Source organism: Artibeus jamaicensis, unplaced genomic scaffold, assembly GCF_021234435.1.
Source record: "Artibeus jamaicensis isolate MK-2021 breed Jamaican fruit bat unplaced genomic scaffold, CSHL_Jam_final contig_548, whole genome shotgun sequence".
NCBI lineage: Eukaryota > Metazoa > Chordata > Mammalia > Chiroptera > Phyllostomidae > Artibeus > Artibeus jamaicensis.
Genome location: NW_026521883.1, coordinates 560,283 through 581,965, shown reverse-complemented (window position 1 = coordinate 581,965; position 21,683 = coordinate 560,283). Strand labels below are relative to the sequence as shown.

Sequence of the window (21,683 nt, the reverse complement as noted above, 5' to 3'; positions counted from 1 at the left end):
GAAAAAGAAAGTTCGTTGAGTTGGGGCATCTTTTAATGAAGCTCAGAATAGCTCTGCAGGTTACTTATTCCGACCTTGTCAGCGTTCAGATTGGAGCCCATGCAGGTCCCAGCTCTTCCTTCTGTCAGTTAAGCCATAATTAGTAGAAGAGTTTTTCTTGGATACTTTGGTGGCCTTGGAAATACAGGATATTCCAGAAATAGATGTATTCATGATTCTCTTTCTTATTGCTCTCGTAATGAGGGTAGTTTGCCTCATTTATCTCCCAGCACGGGGCCAAGTGCAGGCTGGCGTATGGTAATGGCTGCTGAATGAACAGAACATTCGCTGTGGTGCTCGGGCCATTGTCTTAGCAAGCACCAGGCTCACCGAGATGGCTCATTAACAGTCATTCCAGGCTCCGGCCTCCCAAGTTATGATCTGATAGGTCAGAGAGAGGGATCCACATTTTAACAACTATCCTGATGGATTTGGACTCAGGACCGTCTGAGCCTCGCATGTTAGGGAGAGAAACTGCTCCGGGGGATGTGGCATTTCAGAAATTTGGAGGAAAAGTTTCTCCCAACCAGCTTAGGCTCCTTCCCATTTCCGTCCACGCCCATGGCCTGCCCTGAGGGCCCCCCATGGTGGCTCCCCCCCACCCCCCTGCACCATCGCTCCGGCAATGTCTCCCGATGCCTCTCCCAGTGCCTCTCCACAGCCTTCCACATCCTGACCACTGCCAAGTCCGTGTGCGCAGATCAGATTCTTGCTGTTTCTCTGAAGCCATCTGAGAGACGAAAGCTGGATCTCACTCTGGAATGTACACACTTACCTGGTCTGATTTAGGTGACAGTTGTAGGCACCTGTGCTGCTTGTTTGACACAAGGCACTGAATGAGGTTCATCATATGGACTTAGGTGTGTAAATGAGATGATGCATTTAACTTCTTAGCCTTGTCTGGGGTAGATAACGTACATTCCACAAATTGCATATGTTTTTTTTTTCCTATGGATTATAAACTCTTCGAGGGCTAGGATGGTGTCCTATTCTAGGGAGTCGCTGAACCAAACCAGATTTCTCAAGGCCTGGAGCCAGAGCAGGCATTCATATGAAATTAGACATCGGTCTGCCATAGTCATAAAATAACCGAATAGCAAAACCCCAGAGAGGCATCAGGTGGGCAGTTATTAGCAATAGCCGATGCCTGCCACCCAGAGGTGTATTGACAACGACGTAGAGGAGGTAGCTATGCACAAAGGCTTCCGAGCAGACTCAGCAGGACAATGTCATCTTCGCACCCAAAAGCTGAAGATGCTTCAAAGAACCCCCTCACCTCTTCCTGTCCCTCACCACCTCCTCTCCCCACCACCGTGCCTACCATGGCAGGCGATTTGGGCAGGGCTCACTGAGTGCGAGCCATAAAGCATAAACGTGTGCAGCAGGGAACAGGAGTGGAGGAGTCAAATGGTAATAATGTAGCTGCAGAAAGAAGTCTTCTAAAATCTAAACTTCTGGCCACCACAGACAGAAACTAAGTACTTTCTCTTGTCCTGCCAGCTCTGGCTCTCTGGCTCCTGGGGGCCCTGGGTCACACAGGCCGAGAAGGGAAGCTGTGGGACAGCCCTTCAGAGCTTGCAGGAAATGTACCATCAAGGTGAGGCATGGGGTCGGCTGCCTTCCTCTGCAAATCGCTGGTCCCCTGACTGAGAGAGGCTTAAAGCAAAGGACAGCTTACTTGGGATGAGGAGTTGGTGGTCCGCAGTCTCAGAGTTTGTTTGGCAGGTTAATTCTTTTGGAGTTTTTGGTTGAGGTCACAAGATGGTCGTCCCAGGTCTGAGATTCCTACAGGGCTCTAAGAAGGAAGGAAAGGATTTCTCTCTCTTTCCACCCCCACTGCCACCTGCCACTCTCTCCTCTTTCCCCACCTCTCCCCTCTCTCCCTTTCTGTCTGTCTGTCCCCCTCCCCCTCTCTTTCCTCTCTCTCTAGTTCATCTGCGAGAAAAATCCTTCTCAGAGGCTTCCAAAAGGTTTACCTTACCTCTCTTGGACTTCGACCAACTGACACTCTCACTGTCAGACCAATCGCTGGCCAGTGCGTATGGGTTCCCTTTGTTTGGGTGTCCAAACTTTTGGCATCTCTGGGCCACACCGGGAGAAGAAGGGTTGTCTTGGGCTTCACATGAAATGTACAAACACTAATGAAAACTGACAAACAAAAAAAAGAGTTTTAAGTAAATTTATGATTCTGTGTTGGTCCAAATTCATAGCCATCCTGGGCCGCGGGTTGGACGCCCCTGGTGGACCTGCCTCGGGTCTCAGAGATGGCCCCTGTTCGGGGCCTGGAGCTGCCTGAAAGGTATCAGGGCTCAGTGAGTGGAGCCAGAAGAGAGGAGTGACTGTCAGGCAGGCAGCCGTGTCAGGTTTCTAGGGACGTCATAACAAAGTGCCACAAACCGGGTGGCTCACGTAGTAGAAATTCGTCTTGTAATTCTGGGGGCCAGAAGCTCAAGGTCAGGGTGTTGACAGGGTTGACTCCTTCTGAGGGCGTGAGGAGCAGTCTGTTTCTTGCCTCTTCCCCAGCTTCTGGTTATTTGCTAGCTGTCTCTAGTGTCCCTGGGCAAGTGGGAGTGTCCCCGAGACCTGCCTTCGTCTTCGTGTGGTGTTCTGCTTGCGCGCGTGGGTCCAGGCTCCCCCCTTTCGTAGGCCGCCGGTCCCCGTGGGTTAGGGGCCTACCCTTCTCCATTATGTCCTTGTCTTAACAGATTACATCTGCAATGATCCGAGTTCCAAATAAGGTCACAGTGTGACACACCGAGGGCTGGGACTCTCTCACGTGAATTCAGGGGGACACAGGCAACCTGTACCTGTGCTCAGCAGTGACCACCACATGAAGCGAAGTGTCCGGGTTGGCCTGCCCATGACCGCCTCAGCTATTCTACTTTCTTGTTCGCATGTAGCATTTAATTCAGTCTAAAGAGAACTGTGTTCCTCCAAACGTCACAGAATAAAAAATAAAGCAATTGAAAAGGGCAAGCACTAGAAACGTCAAAGGACATAAAAAATTAAACATATCATCACTGTCGTTATCATCATCATGAACCTATCCATTTATACATTTACCTGCTTCCATGTATAAATAACAGCAGTAGAAAACCACAGCCGCCCCACAGGCAAACCCACGAATGCCCTCGGGTGGAAATCCGGGAGGCAGGTGTCCTCACTGAGCTCTGTGCTTGTCAGCGTCACTAACTCCCATCATTGATGAAATTTAGTCTAATGGAGTCATAAGATGGATTTTTAAATGTTTATGCTCATTATTTAAACATCCTCCCCCCAGCCCCAGACATGGCCATGGAGTACACACAGAAAAGTCAGTTTGTTTATTGCAGACCTCCTGACTACATTTTGGGACTACATTTAAAATACCTTTTAGAGCTATGCTCGTAGTTGTGTATTATAGTGTTCTCTTAAAGTAACTGAATCTATTTACTCCAATTTTTTATTTCAGTGGAAAGCTCACTTCAAAGAAGACAAGAGCGTGGCATTCCCTCCCCACCCCCACCACCTTCTTTGAAAAGTTGTTCGGAGGTATCATAAAGCGCCCTGAGATACGATGATTTTGAACTTGCCGCAGTAACTTTTCCGTCAGCACCACTGCTGTCTGGTGCTCTCCGGGGGTGCTCCTGGCTTGTGGGGCAGGCGGAGAACACAGCGCAGGGCGTCTGGCCCAGGGAGGGAAGCCGGGTGGCCGGTCGGGGAGGCTGGTCTGCAGCTCTGCTCGCTGTTTGTGGTGCGGGAGAGGTGCAGTTCAGGCGGTGCGGCACGCAGGTCACGGATCTGAGACGGGGGCTGGGGCTGCCGCTGCTGCCGTTGGACTCGGTGGCTCCCACGCACGGTCTCTTTCTTAAATGCTGTGATGCAAGTGAGATCTCTGTCTAGCGGATCTGCTGTAAGTGGCTGACAGCCACTGTTACCCCGTGTTTGTCGGGATCGCCAAGAAAGGGGCTGGACTTTGGCAAAAATGTATCTTCTCAAGCTCTTCCCCAGCAAGGGCAGAGCTGCTAAAAATCTTTTCATGGAATACGATACCCCCAGGGCCCTGTTTGGCCCTCAGGGCCTGGGAAATGAGCCCCGAGCTCCCCTCTTCCCAGCTGCCTGCCAGTCTGACGCCTCGGTGGCTGTAATTGCTCCTGCTGTCCTCACACACCCCGCCCTCTGCTCTAGCAGCTGCATGAGCACGGAGAGCATCCATGTACTGTCATTTTAAAAAAATTAAAGTGCAATGCACGCAGGTAATTATTTTAAAGTGTACAATTCAGTGGCATTTATACATCCACAGTGTTGTACAACGATGACCTCGATCTAGTTCCAAAGCAATTTCATCGCCCCAAACGGAAACCTCTACCCATGAAGCAGCCACTGCCTCCCCTCCCCTCCGGCCCCTGCCTCCCAGTCTCCCGCAGTCAGTAATCTGGGCTCTGTCTCTGTGATTTACCTATTCTAGGTGTTTCATCTAAGTGCATTCATATCCCATGCAGTCTTCTGGGTTTGGTTTCTTACACGCTGAGCTCGTGTTTCCCCAGGCTCCGCCGTATCGTGTCACGTGACAGCACTCCGTTCCTGTTCGTGGCCGAGTAGGCCCCCTCGTGGGGGCGCATGGCGCTGTTTCTCTGCAGATGGCCATCTGGTTTGTTCCCCTCTTTTGGCTATTGCTACAGTTTTTTTTAAAAAGACTGTTTTCTTTGTTTAATTCCTTTCTCAGGCAGAAAACCAACACCTAACATCCTTAACTGTGGACTCATAAGCATCTTTAAAAGGAAGCACGTGCGGTTTCTAGACTCTGGGCTTTGGGCTTCAACTGCTCCAGAGAGTGTTTGCCCGTCTCTTCCTTGAGGGACTCCGTGGCGCTATTGGCCACCTGCTGGGCACCAGCAGCTGTTGCTACAAAAATGTGCTTCCTCGTATCAGCAGGGCTCGTCCACGTACTGGGTGAACGAGTCCTGTCTTCCTATCAGTGCGGTTCGGCGTCTCTCTCACAGGTGGGCCTGCAAGCTTGCTCCGAGCCTAGGTTCACCGTCGTTAGATTCTTCCAGGACTCCAGGCACAGAACTGGATTCGGAGGCCGTGACGTCACCGGCAAAGTACCCAGCTCTTTTTGGCATTTGAGTTTCCCTCACTCGAAAGTGAGGCCCATGGGAATGTTAAACTGCCTCATGGTTTTATAAACACCTAGTGCTAAAAAAATTATGTGCGAAATGAAAGGCCTAGGTGACTGTGTTTTTAAAAACCTCAGCTGGGGCTCCCCACGGCTAAGGGCGATAACAAATTGCCCCCCGGCTGGGCTGTGAATGACAAGCCGTAATGCTCCTTGGCTCTTTTGCTGACTCCACAAGCCACGGGAGCCTGCCTTCAGTTTAATAATGTCGCCAGGAGCCCCGCTGGTGTCGTAGCCCACATCTGCCCGGGAACACTCCTCTGTCAGCTGTGTCGAGTGCGCCCCTGCAAGGCCGTCCCCAGGATGGCAAGTCCTATGGCTAACAAGTGTTCTGGCTGCCTTCCTGTGCCGAGACAGGTTTGGGTCGCCCTAAGTGACCCTAGGTCTGCTGTCATAATTAAGTGATAATTCTTTAAACGTGCAGCATGTTTTTCTACCGTGAAGCCCAGATGGGCCCTGCTGACATGGGGGAGAACAGTGTCAGCGCCATGGCGTCCCTGGGGCTGTGCTGGCTCTGGTCCCCCCTCCAACCCATGCCCTGTCTAGTCTGTGCGTGTGGCGTTGCAAGAGTCAGAAGATCAAAGCACAAAAGATTTTAGCTCCCGTGTGGATGAAAGGAAAATGTACCTACCCCTCCTGACCTAAACAGGCCTCATGAGTTAGAAACAAAAACCCATAAAGCTTTCCTGTCACTGTGGCGCTTAATCCACCTGTTTATTCAGGCTTTTCCTGAAGCTGGGGTGACCGGCACGGTGGGTGTGAGGGGAGAGCCTCGTGGGTGACGTCGGGGACACTGTGATTTAGGACAGTGCTGCCTGTTAGTTCAGAGCTGTGCAGAGGGTTATGTGTTCACCCAAAGCCTTGTGCGGCTTTATGAGAAAAGGGACCCAGGGAACTCTCCCCTCTCCCAAGGTACACTCGGGGCACACGGAGAGGACAGCGCTCTGTCCTCCAGCCCCGCCCGCCTCTGCCCCGTCAGCACCATCCCAATTTGCTTACAAGCAAAACCAAGCAGAAATTCCTCCCTATCACCTCCCTCCATGCCATTACCACAGAACCTTCCAGAAATAACATGAGGGCCAGCTTCCAGAATTCCAGGGCAGCAAGGTTTATAGGGCCTTCGACCTCGTGACCTGCAGTGGAAGGAATCTTGGGCTTTTGCCCACAGCCTCATGGTGAAAAGGTTAACTAGTATTGAGGACAGAGTGGGGGATCCCATCAATAAACAGCAGGAAGTAAGTTTCGTGGTGGCTTTTGTGGCATGTTTAAATGGGGGGAACTGTACTAGAAATTATACACCCACATGGGCCCCCCCCTGGGGCCCATGGTGAAGTACGGTCTTGTCCCTGCCCCGCCCTCTCCCTCAGTGTGCCTTTCACGGGTGATCGGTCCACTATTGTCCAACCTGCTCACACCCCGACGGTCTATTCTGGACGGAAGCCCATGAGTGGAATGCGACCTGAGTCCTTGAGGTCCTTGGTCTTGGAAATGAAGGGGGCAGGGTCGGGGGGGAGGCTCCCGGCCCCCTGTGCGGCCGTTCTGCCGGCTGACTTAGTTAGTCTGCCCTCCCCACTGTCCTGGGACGTGTTTAGCCCCCTTGCTGTTCTTTGAAGGATTTGAGGTAGTTAACAAAAGAGCTTACAATTCAAAAGGAAACCAGTAAAAACTTGATGGGGAGACGTGGAGTGAAGGCAAAGCACGAAGAAGTAATGAGCCTCCCAGCAATGCTCAGCACACTGACAGAGTGCTGGAGCTGGCCGTGAATTTGGCCCAGGGTTTCTCAGGAGCCAAGATAGAAGGAATACCCCGATATAGTGAGAGAAGTTGAACAAAGTAGGTAGTGAGTGGAGGAGCCAGAACTCGAATCCAGTTTTATCTCTTGGCAAAACTCATTCATTCATTCATTTACTAATGGGTTGGGACTTCTGCTAAGGTCCTGAATGGTGGCTAAGGCCCAAGCCTGAAACAATAAACTAAGCACCAGGTCCTGAAGATCTGGGCGAGACACTCCAGGCAGGGTTATTAAGAAGCAGCAGGACCCTGGCTGGTGTGGCTCAGTGGATTGAGTGCGGGCCTGAGAACCAAAGGGTCACCGGTTCCATTCCCAGTCAGGGCACATGCCTCAGTTGCGGGCCAGATACTCAGTAGAGGGCATGTGAGAGGCAACCACACATTGATGTTTATCTCCCTCTCTTTCTCCCTCCCTTCCCCTCTCTCTAAAAATACATTAAAAAAACTTAAAAAAAAACAAAAAAAGCAGAAAAAAAGCAGCAGCAGGAGGAGGCTCGCCACCACTGCTGCCTTCCCACTTGCCCCTCCCAGGCTATATGGGAAGAGGCCGGGGAGGCCAGGGGAGGGGTGGTCTTCCTGGCGCTCAGGCCATGGAAGGGGAGAGGCTGGAACCTCACCATGGGGGAGGGGCTGCTTTCCCTTCCTCTAGCCAGGGGTGTCCAACCTTTTGGCATCTCTGGACTACATTGGAAGAAGAAATTTCCATGGGCCACACGTTAAATACACAAACACTCATGAAAACGGATGAACCAAGTAAATTGACGATTTTGTGTTGGGCCACATTCATAGCCATCCCGGGCTGCGTGCGGCCGGCGGGGCCTGGGCTACACGTGTGCGAAGCCTGGAGACACTGAGCAGGGAAATGACTGCTGGAGCTTTGCCGGGCCGCAGAACCCACAAGCTCACCCTGTGTTGTCCCCCAAATTCAGCACGAAGAGGCTGTCCTTGGAAAGGCCAACCTGAGTCGCTGAAGGGGAGGAAATGTGGGCATTTCCCCACGTTGCCCACGTTGGCCTGGGGGTGCTGGAGACAGAGGCCCCTGCGGTTGCAGGTACCAGTGCGACTTACAGGATTGCGAGGCAGTGTCCCTGGGGAGAGGAGGGAGCAGCCCCCGTCCTGTCTTGTTCTTCACAGCCCTTGGAGGGTAGGAAAAGTGCCCCTAAAGCTTATCTTATTTGTTCATTCTTAGACAAATTACTTGGACAGATAAAAACAAAAACCAAACAAAACCCTCTTTACTTGGGAGACTTTGAGCAAGTTGCTGAAGTCCACTCAGACCTCAGTTTTGTCATCTATAAAATGGGCTCAGGTGTCACTGAGACCAGCATAGGGTGTGTCTCACAGGCTGGGCTCAGACGGGACACTCAGCACATGACATGGAATCTGTTTCCTGTGACCATTCCTTTCTCATTTTTCTTGCTTCCATTCTCTGAGTCTATTTTGTCCTGAGGAATCCCTGAGGTGTCCTATTCCTGAGGATTGTGGCCCACTCCCTTCATGCCTATTGATTAGAATCTTCAGGAGAATTGTCAAAACACGATTGCTGAGCCCACTCAGGGCTTCTGACTCAGGAGCCTAGAATGGTGTGTAGGAAGATGAAGTTTTAAAAGCTTCCCAGGCGATTCTGATTCAGAACCAGGTGTGGGTGCTTCTGCCTCAGGCTATCCCTGACAGCTGATTGTTGTGGACTTTGTATGGCTTGGATAGGTGTCTCCCACCCCTTGTTCAAGTATCACTCCTCTGGTTCTACCAAATTGGTGAAGTTCCCGAGAAGGTCTCACCTTTGCTTGAAAGGCAGTTATTTCAAAAGGTGGGTGCAGAGAGCCCTGATTAACCGCTAACACTCCAGCTCAGACTGGTTTAGCTCCCATCAACCTCACGGTTGCCTGAGGGAAGGTGATGGCATAGATCCCTTTCAATGCACAAGAGGGTGAATTATTTCTTTCAACCACATCATTTGATGGTTCTAAGTCCAAGAATTCTTCTTGGGAGACCAGCATGCGGCCCTGAGAAGCCAGGGGACAGCCAGTGAGAAGTGAGAAAGGGGACTGAGGAGGGAAAGCAGTCATCCCTCACTTAAACAATTTTTATATCATTAATATGTTTTGAGCCTTTTCTTTTTTGAGCCTTTTCTTGAACCTGGTATAATTTCAGACTTACAAAAAAACTTGAAAAAAGAATACAAAGATTTCCTATACCCTTCAGTCAGCTTCTTCAAATATTCACTTCTTAGGAACCATAGTGCAATGATCAAGCCGGGAAATGAACACTGATGAGATACGATTAATTAATTACAGATTAATTCTGTAGAATGAAATTCAAATTTAGTTGCAAATGAAATCAAATTTCTGTAGTCATCTGTCTAACATTCTTTTTCTGGTTCCAGATCCAATCCAGGACCCCATGGTACATATTTCCTTAGCCTCCTTGAACCCGGAACAGTTCCTCAGAATGTCTGTCTTTTGTGATGGATGCTTTTGAAGAGTGCTAGCTAGTTGTTTGGTAGAATGCCCACCGGTGTGGATTTTTCTGGTGTCTCTTCAAGATTAAATTTGGGTATTCACTTGGGCAAGAATAGCCCCAGAGATGATGTTGTTCTCCTCTCAGGATGTCACAGGAGGCGGAGGAGATTAGAAGTGTGCTTTTCAATCTCCCCGCCCCAGCAAACCACCTTAGGAGAAGACAGACCCATTTTCACAACTGACAAGCAATTTCAGCAATACCAGAGAAGGGGCGAGGCTCTGAGGGACCCTGGTCTGCGACCCGTCACCACCTTCCCCTGCAGGCTCAGCATGTCCTTCCAGACGCTTCCTTTGTCAAGCCTGTCTGCCTGGTGTGTGGCCTTCTCTCAGGGAGGCAAAGTACTTTGGAAAATACTTGTACAATCTCTCATGAAAACAGGTCCAAAAAGTAACAAAAATGTGGCTACTGCCTCTACTTAAGCACAGGTTTCTTTGGAAAGAAAATTAGGTGTCATAAGAATTGAAATGTGGTGGAAGAAACAAAGACATTTATACTTCTGTGTCTGTGGTATTTGTCAGTACAAAAAAAGTACACGAAATGCAGTTATTGATACAATACTAGCTCATGAGCTAAGGGAACAGGAAAGAAATAATTCAAAATAGTATCGGGAGGGAGGAAGCCGAGAGGAATTGTGAGTGCAGGATGGGGGCGGAGCATCTTTCTGCCGGCCCAGCACAGTCAGAGGTCAGGCAGTTTCAGGATGACCTTCTCAGCGGCAACAACGTTCAGAATCTGCTTGTGTTACATGGATATGTCTTTGGCTTTGCTTCAGTTTTAACAGAGGAAAGGCGCTGAGGGAATCAAAGGTGAACTTCAGTCTGCACTTGTTTGTCTGTTCAGTGCTGTTGACCTTGGTGGAGAAAAAAGAAACCAGAGACTAGGAGGCCTTTATTCTTTGACTTTAATGTCAGTGACCTTATTTGTGGAGAAAATCATATCCACTCAATTTAAAGGAGTAAAACAAAAGAGGAAAGAATAACATACAAAAAAGAAAGTAAAAAATTCTGGGATCAAACACTTGCAGCAATTTGGCACCTGGTACGATCTGTTTTTATGCACACAGAGGTATGTTATCTTATGAAGATGAGACACTGCGCATGCTGGTTTGTATTTCAGTCTTTATATTTCTCCACTTTAAATTCATAAATGCTTATGGGAAAAAGCCACACACTTCAGAATATGGGATACAGAGTGTGGAAGTCCCCCTGCTGTCCCAGTGGCCATCATTTCAGTAGATCGGGGTATATTCCAGCTGAATTTTTTCATGCTGTCCTGGAACTTAATTTTTCCGCTTCATGCACTTCTGACCCAGTAACTTTCTAGCTGATGGTGGTGGAGTCGCTTGACTATTTTGGTATTCAGCGTTTCCTTTCTTTGGAACACAGTGGTGAGCAATGATCACTGATCACACATGTGCTAAGAGTTTCTCTCATTTCCCATTTTGTTGAATATTTGGGGGCGGGGCATCTGTCTCCAAGGATGACGCCATCCTCCTTCAAAGTTCTCCCGCCACCTACCCCAGCCACGTCCCCTCTGTCCCTGCAGCCAATCCGCTCTCCTCAGGCCAAAGGCTCCTTCCCATTTTCCGAGTTCGTGTCCAGGGTCTCACCTTCTCTTTGCCCTCTTTCCGGTCTGGATCATGCCTCCCCTCTCCGAGTCTTCTGGAAGGATGACCGCACACCACCTATGACCTCTGCTCGCGCACCGATTCCCTGGTTATGACTCTGCCCGCACTCATTTCCCAGGATCGCTCTAACACAGCACCGCAAACAGGGTAGCTCGGAACAGCAGACACTTATGCTCTAAGAGTTCTGGGGGCCAGAATCTGAACGGCAGGCCATGTTCTCTCCAAACCCTCCAGGGGCGCAGTCCTTCCTTGCTTACCCCGACTTCTGGGGGTGGCTGGCGGTCTGTGGCGCTCCCTGCTTCGTAGCTGCTTCGCTCCGGTCTCTGCTCTGTCTTCGCGTGGCCTTCCCTCCCTGCTTCTCTGCCCACGTTCCTCTCCTCTGGGAAGGCCGCCGGCCATTGGGTCCGGGTCCACCTTCATCCCCTCTAACTTCACCTAGATTTGACAAACTCCATCTGCAAAAGACTCTATCTCAAAAAGGCCCCATTCCGGGGTTTCAGGTGAACATGAATTTTGGCGGGGGGGCCCCATTCAGCCCAATATACTATTATAGATCCATATCACCAATTTCCTTTTAGATTTTCTTTGTGGATGTACCACTGGTGTCTCCCACTCAACGTATCAAAAAGGGAGATCGTTGCCTTAGCAGTCCTCTAGGCAGGGCAGGGTCAAAGGCCAGGAACGTCTGTTTATATCTTCATTCGCCTTAAACCTGTGGCCTGATGCCAGCGTGCTCGCTGGGTCTCCCGCGGTTCTGGCTACCCTCCGGGGAAGTGTCAGCGTGCGGAGGGGTGGCACAGGGATGCATCTTCAGGCCCCACGTGTGAGTCTGGGGATGAGGCTTCAGTGCCTGGTTTTGACTAGAGAAGCCCGCCGACACGGACAGCGGCCTTAGACTTGGCCACAAGCACAAACAAGCAACCGCAGGGGGTCGCCCCGGCTAGGCCTGGCGTGAGCCCTTCCTCCACCACGTGACGACAGGACAGCAGTGACGAGCCCAGAAGCCCTGGCAAGAAGTGGGCCACACGATGGAAGGTTACCGAGAAGACATTCTGAAACGCAGACTTTACAGACCAGGTTCGTCCGGGAGTGCGTGCTGCGCTTTGAGGACGTGCTTCTGCAGGTGCAAAGCCGTCACAGTCTGCCAGACATGTTAATACTGTAATCTCAGCCTGTTCACCTTACGTGGTTTTCTGTGTCTTTCACTTTAGAGGCCTATATCTATAACTGTGTCTGTATCCATAGATATACACACATATGTGTATATATATCATGATGTTAATATAGTAAGGCATAATTTATATGTAAATACATGCATGTACCTCTGTTAGGGTGAGTGCTGAGAGATTTTTTTTTTAATGAGTGGAGCGTGTGAGCAAAGTTGGGGGAACAGTGGGCTTCAGCATGAGGCTCCGTCCTTAGCGCTGCTTGCAAGGCCTTTAGTTACAGGCCCCAACTTTTGAAATAAGATTTTATTTTTAGCGTAGTCTTAGGTTTACAGAAAAATTGAGTGGAAAGCGTGCACAGCCGTGGGCACCCTCCGCACCCGCACCGCAGCGGTGCACCGAGGGTGCAGTTTTACCCGAGGGGCGGCCCTCAGCACCGGGTGACCTGTGGGTTTGGGCAGACTCACAGTGACGTGCTGTCTGCTGTCATAGTTTTGGCAGAGTGAGTTTGCTGCCCCAAGGAGCCTCTGTTCTCCGTTTATTCATCCTTCTCTCCTCACAGCCCTTGGCAGCCCTTTAACATCTCCGTAGTGCTTTTCCAGAGTGTCCCGTCTTAGAGTCTTACAGTCGCAGCCTTCAACCTTCGTTTTAACCTTGTCTTTCCCATGTCCCTGTGTGCCAGGTGGGCCTGTGCTCCACGTGCCCGTGAACACACTTCGTATTTTGGCTCCAGCCGTTTTCTCCCGGTCAGAGCTCCATCTCATGGTCCACTTTCCCCCTTTTGCACCCCTCCACTTCTCTCCAAGGTGGGGTCAGTCCCATCCCTCCACCTTGACTCTGCCTTCATTCTCAGGCACACTGTCATCCCCCCCTGCTCACACTCCCCTCAAAGGGCAGAGGGTTTGGTTACACCTGCATCCCCACAAATGTGGGTAATGCCTTGAACTACACCTCAGGACCAGTATGACGTCACGGTGGCTACAACGCCAGGGCAGCTGTGTCAGGACTGGATATCACCATGGCTGCTCAGGACTGGACATCTTTATGGCCATGGTGGTCACTAGGCAACTGGAATTTTTCATCCTATGGGACCACCACCATGCACGTGGTCCATCAGTGACTAAAAGGTCGTTATGCTGCACAGGACTGTACGCATCTCAGAAATGGCGACTGAAGTGAGCAGCAAGGGACAGACGCTTCTGGTTGTTGGCTCTCTTGCTGCTGCTTTAGCGGTGCCGAGGGCGGCCTAGTGACGTGTGTTGTTCGTACTTGGGCTGCACATAAGAACTAGATGAAAAGGTTGTTTTCGACCATATCTTATCGTACGTTCAAGCGAGGATGAGGACGTGAATGTGTACCATGTTGTAAAAATAATACAGAGATAATACCCAATTTTGACTAAGTGGTGAAACAAAGAACACTCTCAGCTCCTGTTGGCAGGAGTTTGAGTTGGCATGCTGTTCTGGAAAGCAGTTTGGAAAATGCATCCCAACTCATGAAATGCTCATATCTTTGATGTAACAGTGCCGTTCCTAGCAATGTATTATAAGGATATCAGTATAGTTTTGGACAGAGATTTAGTACAAGGATGTTCATTGCAGCATTGGTTATAATAATGGTGGAAATTTATAAATGACGTGCATGTCCAACAGTAGGAAATTGGTAAGAGAAGTTATGATTTTCCCATATGATGGGATATTGAGTTGCCAGTACTAACTGCATTGTAGAAAAAATTTAAGACACAACATATTGCTAAGTGAATTAAGTAGGCTGTAAGTAGTATTTTCAGTTTCCTTGCAATTTATTATCGACAAAGATGTGTGCCACTGACTTTTCAGCTTACTCTAGCCTCAAAAGGCTACGCTTGCCTTTAATAGTCACACCCAGCGGCTCCATCCCCCATCCAGCTTGATTACAAAGAGGTTTTTTCTTCTAGAAGTTTCCCCTCCCCTGTCTCTCATCACCTTACCCTGGCCCTTCACTCCTTGGCCGGTCACCTCTGGAAGCCAGCTTTTCGAGGCTGTTGGTTCCTGAAGCTTTGCAGAAACATGGACAGCAATTGGTTCCCTCGGTTCCCCAAACACAGCTTAAGACGGAGCTGTGATGATTAATAAAACTTCCCTGAGTGCTTGGGCGTAACGCACGGGGGGGAAAGAACGAACTTAGAATTGGGTACCGGATGTGTTTGCTCCCAGAACCCTCAGGCTCGAAGCGGCCCGCCCAGGCCGCTTTTTTCTATTTGTTGTTTCCCTCCAGCACCGTTTTGCAAGGACTGGCTTATCGCTCCCCTCTCAAGGGTGTTTTTAAGCTTATCTTTCCTCCCAGGAGCCCTTGCTGTCAATCCCACTGCAGAGAGGAAAACTGATTTCCTAAAAGGAAACATAATTTGTAGAAATTAATTCCACCCACACGAAGGATAACAACATTTACATTATTATGCCGAGTGATTTAACTTAATGTCTGAAACCTCCCCATTTCTGAACAGCATCTTAAGATTGCGTGACCAAAGGGCCACTCAAGAGACCTTTCCTCCCACTCCCCTTACTTTCCAGAACAAAGGACAATTTGACTTAAAAAGAAATACCAGCTATCATTGTGCAATGCAAGAATTTCTTTAGTCATGAAGGGAAATGCTATACTTCTGCCCCATGCCTTGACTTTATAGAGTGTTTTTAAAAAATTCACTTTTAACTGGAACACTTATTGTACGTATATATGGGTGTAGAAAAACCTTTGAAAAAGTACATCCTAAAATATAAACAGTAGTGATCTCTAGGTGAAGGATATGTTAGTTATCTGTTGCTGTGTAACAAAATACCCTACAACTTAGCAGCTTAAAGTGACAGATGTTTATTATCTCGACATTTTTCTAGGTTAGGGACCTAGCGCAGGTCCTCTGGGTCAGCGTCTCTCACCAGGCGGCACGCAGGCTGTCAGTCATCGCAGCGATCAGCTGTGGTGGTGGGGGCGCTGCAGAGGTGGAGAGAGAGAGGTCATACTGTTTTGATAGCCTAATGTGTGGGGGGTGTTAGGGACCCCCGAGACCCGGCCCCAGGTTGGGTAGGACTCAGCACACTGTCTTATTCTGTGTGGTCATGGCTATCCAATTGTGATTTTTGGTGGCAGGAGGATACCAAGCATGGCCAGAAAAGGGAAAACGTGCAGGAGGCTGAGTCTGGAGGAAACCAGGCCCAAGTGCCCAAGCGTCCTCTCCCGGTGGAGTCTCACGACACGCTGCATTCCCCCAGCAGTGAGTTGTGACAGCTCGTGGGACACATTGTCTACCAGAGACCCTTGGAGAGGCTCAGTGCCCGGGGCCTGGTCACACAGGCCCCCTCCGGCATTGAGCTTCTTCTCACCAGGGTCTCTGGTGGGGACCTTTCCCCCTGAACTCCAAGTTCCCGGATGCTAGTCATGGACCTCGCAAGCAGCCTTTCTAAGGATAACAGTCTCAGGCCTGCTACGTTGATTGTTTTCTGCACACCTGACCGCAGAAGTGATACCCCTGACTTTTTCTGTATTCTTTTCATTAGAAGTGAGTCACTGGGTCCAGCCCACAGGTGAGGGGAGGGCATTTCACAGGGACGTGAGTACGAGGAGGAAGGATCTCTGGGGGCCACCTTAGGCACTGCCCAGGACGGAGTGACTCTGCTTTTCTCCTTTGTTTTTTTCATTTTCCCTCAATGACGTGTAGTACTTTTATAATAATGAGAAGCTGTTTTAAAATCAGGATTAACTATATGTACAGCAGTATGCACTGCTGGTGGAAGAAGCAGCCTGTTTCTGGTGGAAGAAAAGCAGGATGTCTTTCGGCCCCATCCACAGTCAGAGGTGCAGGCTCTTACAGCCCGAGGGCTCTTGGTGGTGGTGGAGGTGCGAAGTTCCCTGAGAGGAAAAGCTGGAATGTTTCTGATTATGTTTATAAGAATAAATACGGGATTAAAAAGTGTGTTTTAGGAACAGCACCTACAACAACTGGAGAGCTGGAATAGATGATGAATTTGTGAAATGGCAGAATGTGGAGGCTAGGGGAAGCTTCACCGGGCTCCAGGGAGTTTCACGTCAAGGCGAACATTATGCCTGGGAACATTTGGCAAGAACCCCTGCAGACCTTTGATAAAGGCCTGGGATGTGGCTGAGAGTGAGGGGGCCTGGGGAGGGTGCAGCGCACACTTCTGCCTTTGGCTGCGGTGATGGCCTCTTCACTGCTGCTCTGGCAAGAAAAGATGAGGGGAGCAGGAACTTCTTCCCCCTCTTCTTCTGAGCGCAGGGTTTCAGAGAGTAAGGGAGCCTGGCCTGGGGGAGGATGGACTGTCACAGATCAAGGGAGGGTTCCTGCCAGCTGGTCTGTTACCCATGGTGGGAAAGATGCCTACTCACCTTCAGAGGCACACAGCGGCACGGGGACTTGGGGGTACCTGCTGTTGTCACGTAGCTGGAAACACAGACGGCGTTAGGACAGCACCACCTGAGTCGCGGCAAGGCACTTGTGTGTGTGTGTGTGTGTGTGTGCACGAGAGAGAAATAAGGAATGCATTCTGGAGGCTGCTCAAATGCCTTCAGCATCCATGCTCCCCCCAAACTGCTCTTATCTTTTTAACACACAGTAATTAAGATAGTCTTTAAAAATTTTTTTAAATTAAATTTATTGGGGTGATATTGGTTAATAAGATTATATAGGTTTCAGGTGTACATTTCTGTGATACATGATCTTCATATTGCATTGTGTGCCCACCACCCAAAGTCACCTTCCGTCACCATATATTTGACCCTAGGTATTCTAATGTGCCATTTCTAACTACTGCAACTGCTACTGCTACAACTGCTACTGCTGTTGCACCGTCTGTTTCTTCCCCCCATAGTGTCAGGTCTGCGAGAGCTTGGATTTTTCTGTTTTGTGGCTGGCATATAATAGACAATAAATATAGTAGAATTGAATTAAAAACCATGTTGATGCCAATTCTTCATGTTCTTTGCTTTGCTTCTGTTGCTTACTGGCATTTGAATAAAAGCTGCATAGGTTTGCCTTTCAACTCACTGGATTTTATCTGCAGAATGCCATGAACTTTAAAACAGTTCTGCCAACATTATCCTACGTTGCTGGACAAAAAAGAAGACAGGCACGAAAGGCCCCACATTGTGTGATTTCGGCACATGAACTGTCCCGAACAGGCAAATCCACAGTGACGGAGAGTGTTTAGTGACTGCCAGGGGCTGCAGTAGGAGGGGACGGGGCATCACTGACCGCTCAGTGATGAGCGGGGTACTGAAAATGTGCTGGAATTAGATAGTGGTAATGGTTGCACAACTCCGTGACTGGATTAAAAATTCAGCACTTTAAAAGGTAAATTTCATGGTATGAGCATTATATCACAATGAAGCTGCTATTAGAAAAACACAGATTTGTCATTGCATTTCCCAGGAAGCAGGTGCTGCTGCTTTTATAGCGGTTCCTCAGGTAAATAACACAGGGTTTGTTGGCAATGTGGGGTGATGAAAATACTGTAGACATTTGAGTCAGACACACCCAGATTCACACCCAGACCCTTATCACTGTGTGACCTCCTGCAAGGTACGGTTCTGACCTCTTGGAGCCTCATTTCCCTCCTTTGAAAAGTGGGTATACTAATACCTAAGGCATTGGGCTATGTGAAGGTCAACTGCATTAACCCATGTGAAATACTCAGCACCCAGCTTGACAGCTTGACAATGAGCTTAGTTCTCTTCCTTTCCTCCTCCTGCCTCAGAAGACCTGCTACATGCCTGGGTGAGTGGCAGAGCAAGTAATTAGGATCTGATTCCTAAGGTAGGATCTATGTTGTGGCATCCAAAATGATGAATTTGGCTTTAAAAAATTTAGAGAGAGGGGAATGGAGGGAGAAAGAGAGGGAGAGAAACATTAATGTGAGAATGATCGATGGGTTGCCTCTTGCATGCACCTGGACCGGGGACTGAACCCGCAATCCAGATGTGTGCCTTGACTGGGAATTGAACCAGTGAGCTTTCACTCTGTGGAACAGTGCCCAACAAACTGAGCCCCATCGGTCAGGGCTGAATCTCCCTTTTGGAGCCCAGGCATCTGCAGTGGTTCAGCACTGTGTGCGTTACTTGCCATGCAAGCTCACTGTCCCTTGGTCTCCTTTCTCATTAAATTCAGAACAATGTCACTGAACATCCCCGACGGGGCTCTGTGGCTTGGTGCTATGTCCCTGTCCTTTCTGAGAAGAAAAGAGGCAGCCAGCCAGAACTCATTCCATTGATTCTTGTCTGCTGGGTGGTTCTGCAGCCTTCCTCTTCACACAGGGTTGTGCTGATTCCTGTTCACAGTCAGTTCTCTGGGACATAAGAAAGCTCTGATCTGTAGTGTGTGCCAGTTTCTGTGGTGTAAATACTTTCACCAGAGCTGACGCTAGCTAGCAATGTGCTATCACAGAATGTGGAGTTGGGAAGAGATGTAGCCAATCAGTTATCTCAAGACATGGGAGTGGGCTCTGGTATATCGCTGCCTTTACGAGGTAATTATACCACAACTGCTCAGCAGACCCTCCAGGAAGCTTCTAGACGTGACTGCTGAGAAAGGAAGGGGTTTCCTCACATGATGTTTCATAGCATGACACCGGTGTTGGGCCTTCTGCCTCCTGAGAACTCGACATGTAAGGCACAAATTTATGAGCTGAAAGCTGGGTTGAGATTCTGCCCAGGGATTCTTTGGAGGAAGGGCTGGTGAAGAGAACGAAGCCTGTTTGGGAGATGTATTTTCTGACCATGTGTGAAATTGTACTGGAGTCAGCACCTTTAGGCCACTCAGAGGGTCACAGACCCTGTCACCTGTGGCCTGAAGGAACTGAACGCATGCACCTCGGACAAGATCAGAGTCACACGGTGGTATGTGAGGATTTCAGGGTGCACATTAAGGAGGAAAGCAAAAGTGTCTGCTGAGTTGGCAGCCTTACCACAGAGGCTCTGCAAACCCAAACTGCTGAAGCTCTTTCTTTTCTGGTGGGCTGACCCTCCATCTCAGGTTCGGTGGCAGCTTACGGAGTGAATACCTTCCTGGAATCAAAAGCAAATATTGATCAAGGGGATTGTGGAAATAACCTGGAACTCGGGGGCTGTGTGGAGCTTGCAGGATGGAATGTGGGGTGGCAGCGTGCTCTCATTTGCCCTGACAGCAATGCCCGGGCTCCTGCTCTGCGAGTCGAGGTCAGCAGGTTAGCTAGAGCAGCCCAGCCGAGGTAACAAGCAAACTCCAGCAGTTTAAAGAAGTCCCAGGACTTCTTTCCGGGTGCCTGACAGTGCAGCGGCACTGCCTTCTCTAGGCACTCAGGGGTCCAGGCTGGCGGAGGCTCTGCTGTCTTCCATGCTTGGCGCCGAGTGTTGCCCTGCCGGCTGCACTCAGCCAGCAGGTGGGGAGGGACATGTGACGCCCGAAAGCACGTCTGCTTTTTAACCAGTTTTACTCACACATTCCTCGATGGGCCTCGTTTTGCAAGAGGGATGATTTCTGGGACTGGGAGGTCATTCACTGAAGACCCTCTGCATTTGTGACAAGTTCTTTGACTGTATAGTCCCTGGCTGGGCAGCCACTTCCCAAGAACAACTCTACACTGTGAAGGGGAGCAAGAGCTTCGGCGGCAATGTGCTCTGTCTGTCATAGACAGGAATGCTTCCGTGGTCAAAATGATGCTGAAAAAGAGATTTCTTTGGTTAAGGGTATCTTTACTTATATAGATTTAGGCAAGTTAAGCCAGTAGGTCCCCAAGAATGGCATTGGTCTCTGTTACTCCAGTAAAACAGGTCTTGAGGGTGCAGGGAACAGTGGAGGGGGCGTCCCTGCACTTCCTTCCATAGTAACTTCTCTGATTCTTAGATCCCTAAGCTCTTATAACATCCACTGATTTACTAACTGATCACCCTGGGGGTTTAAACTGAAGCCAACATGAATGACAGTTAAAGCTCCTGGCAACTATTGGGCAAATACAGTGATCTCCAACGGCCCCTCCACAGATCCCCCCTGCACCCCCAAATACACTAACGTCGCTTGCTAAGAATTCAAACTTCATCTATGTCTTTTCATGCCTAGAGGTTTCTAGATTTACTTTTCCAGGTTCATGCCTTAAGAAAAAATGAACAACAAACATACGGAAAACTGGCTATGGGCCAGAGGAAAAACTGGCTTTGAGACTCAGTGCTTTGCATACGTAGTGGGAAAGTGACCCACTTTATTTGTTCCCATTTTATAGAAAAGTAGATAGTTAATGTAGCACGTGCTAACCAGTACAGACTTTAGTGCATCACCAGACAAGGGCACAGTATCAGTGGCCACAAATGGTGGCAGAGAAGGGTCACAGTCATGGTTTTACCCGCGTGGGTACCTTGCAGAAGAATGCGAGTCTTTAGCTGTCTTCGAGAACAGCACCGGCTCTGGGTTTGAGCAGCAGCAGCAGTTTCGCATGGCCAGAACGCACTTCATGATGTTACAAAAGCCCTTGTGAGCTTTAGTATTTGTGCCTTGAGACAAAGTCTTTCAGGCTTCCCAGTGGGATCGTAGATTTGTGCTAACAAGTGTTCCCAGCAGCTCAGGCAGTGGGGACTAAAACCGTGGAAAGGTCTATATTGAAAATGTACTGTTCCTGCCGCAGTCACTGTGGCTCAGTTGGTTGGACATCATTCTGCAAAGCAAAAGTTCAGTGGTTTGATTCCCGGTCAGTGTACATGCCTCGGTTGAGGGTTTGGTCCCTGGTTGGGTCAAGTATGACAGGCAACTGATTGATATTTCTTTCATGTTGATGTTTCTCTTCCTCTGTCCCCCCACCCTAATACATACATACATACATACATACATACGTAATTGAAAATATACTGTTCCCATCTCACTCTCTGAGGTCTTTCCGTGATTTTTAGCCTTTTACTTCCACCCTTGATATTTGTGATAGTTTTATGTGTCATTTTGACTAGACCTCAAGATGCCCAGAGATCTGGTTATAGATGATCTGGATGTGTCTGTGAGGGTGTTTCCAGAAGAGGTTGGCATTTGAATCAGTAGACTGAGTAACGGGAATTGTCCTCACTGCAGACGAGCATCACGCAGTCCATTGAGGGCCCAGAACAAATCGGTGGAGGCAGGAGGAGTCGGTGTGTTCTCTCTCCCTCTTTGCCTGCCTGTTTGAGCTGAAACATCCATCTTCTTTGGCCCTTGGTGCTCCTGGTGCTCAGGCCTTCAAAGACTGACTGGAGTCCACACCACAGCCTCCACAGCTCTCGGGTTCCTAAACAGCATGAAATGCTCTCCTGGGTCTCCAGCTTGCAGACGCAGGCCCCTGGACTTCTCAGGCTCCGTAGTCACACAAACCAGTTCCGTATCAGAAATCTTTCTCTC

General features: G+C 49.4%; 1 long non-coding RNA gene across 1 annotated transcript; it reads right to left on the bottom strand.

Annotated features, from left to right (window-relative positions):
- Positions 1-18,982: 18,982 nt before the first annotated feature.
- LOC119057122 (uncharacterized) lies at positions 18,983-21,412 on the bottom strand. Its single transcript, XR_005083999.2, has 3 exons — positions 20,680-21,412; positions 19,769-19,990; positions 18,983-19,357 (listed from the first exon to the last, which is right to left on the bottom strand). It is a non-coding gene; the product is annotated as an uncharacterized LOC119057122 (long non-coding RNA).
- Between the last annotated feature and the right edge of the window lie 271 nt (positions 21,413-21,683).